Source organism: Mastomys coucha, unplaced genomic scaffold (assembly GCF_008632895.1).
Source record: "Mastomys coucha isolate ucsf_1 unplaced genomic scaffold, UCSF_Mcou_1 pScaffold21, whole genome shotgun sequence".
NCBI classification, from domain to species: domain Eukaryota; kingdom Metazoa; phylum Chordata; class Mammalia; order Rodentia; family Muridae; genus Mastomys; species Mastomys coucha.
The window spans coordinates 100,180,613-100,182,330 of NW_022196904.1; the positions used below are offsets into that span (position 1 = coordinate 100,180,613).

Consider the following 1,718-nt stretch of genomic DNA (forward strand, 5'->3'; position numbering starts at 1 on the left):
TGAAGTTAGAATTCCTTCAGGGTGGTGCCAAGTTCCATTTGGAATTTATTTATGGTTGCTTGGGTGGATAAGCCATTGTCTTCAAAAAAACCTTGGTGTTGTTAAACTGCCAGTTACTGTTGTAACTTTTAATGAGTTTCACCATTGAAAGGATCATCCAAGCAAGGTCACAATTTGGTTATAAAATGGTTGTTGTCACACTCTATGCAATATCAAAATTGAATAACGGTACCAGATAAAATAACAGATGGGAATGAAGCTTCTGTATCCATTATCATGTGTACTCAATAAACAATTTAATTCTCTTGAAAAAAAAAGAAATATGTAAATTGTTCTGAAAACTATAGTCTAGTGTAAAAACATCAAATAAACAATCCTACTAATAGAAAGGCTGAGATAGGAGAAGCATGATTTCAAGACCATTATGTGGCACACAGCAAGACACTATCACATACAAACAAGCAGAAAGTGTATATGGATTGTACAATATTGGACCTATTTCTCCAATTACCAAATTAGAGAGACTACTGGATGACATCCAACAAATTTCTAATTCCTCATATTTTTGGATTTCAATCAGTTAGCATATGTTGGTAATATTAATTTTCATATTAAGAAAAAAATTATTACTTCCTGTTATTTTTGTTGTTAAAGGTGGAATTAGGTTTGTGTGGGTTTGTTGAAAGATTACTTTCTTGCTTCTTCTATGGTATAGTTTTGCTCCTTATGTTGGTGTTTTCCCATCTATTATCCTTTGTAGGGCTGGATTTGGGGAAAGATATTGTATAAATTTTGTTTTGTTATGGAATATCTTGTTATCTCCATCTATAGTAATTAAGAGTTTTGTTGGGTATAGTAGCCCAGGCTGGCATTTGTGTTCTCTTAGGGTCTTCCCAAGATCTTCCATCTTTCATAGTCTCTGGTGAGAAGTCTGGTGTAATTCTGATAGGCCTGCCTTTATATGTTACTTGACCTTTTTCCCTTACTGCTTTTAAAATTCTTTCTTTGTTTAGTGTATTTGGTATTTTTATTTTTATGCAACAGGAGGAATTTCTTTTCTGCTCTAGTCTATTTGGAGTTCTGTAGGCTTCTTATATGTTCATGGGCATCTCTTTCTTTAGGTTAGGAAGTTTTCTTCTATAATTTTGGTGAAGATATTTACTGGCCCATTACATTGGGAGTCTTCACTCTCTTCTATACCTATTATTCTTAGGTTTAGTCTTCTCATTGTGTCCTGGATTTCCGGGATGTTTTGGGTTAGGAGCTTTTTGCTTTTTGCATTTTCTTTGTCTGTTGTGTCAATGTTTTTTATGGTGTCTTCTTCTGAGAGTCTCTCTTCTATCTCTTGCATTCAGTTGGTGATGCTTGCATCTATGCCTCCTGATTTCTTTCCTAGGTTTCCTATCTCCAGGGTTGTCTCTCTTTCTGATTTCATTATTGTTTGTATTTCCATTTCTGGATTCTGGATGGTTTTGTTCACTTCCTTCACCTGTTTGATTGTGCTTTCCTGTAGTTCTTTTTTTTTTTCTTTTTTTTCTTTTTTTTAAAAGACTTTTATTGCATTATGATGAGAAAAGTTACATGATTTCAATTTATCTGAATTTGTTAACATTTAAAAACATATTTCAGTTAAATATAATTGAATCACTGTCTTGTTTCCCTTTTGTACCACTGCTCTTCCCAGAGACCCCCCTTCAATACCTACAATATCTTTTTTG

General features: G+C 33.5%; 1 protein-coding gene across 1 annotated transcript in view; it reads left to right on the forward strand.

The window, feature by feature from the left end:
* Window positions 1–1,718, forward strand: part of LOC116101350 (heterogeneous nuclear ribonucleoprotein A1-like) — a 27,107-nt gene that overhangs the window by 1,068 nt on the left and 24,321 nt on the right. The gene's annotated exons all lie outside the window — the stretch shown is intronic.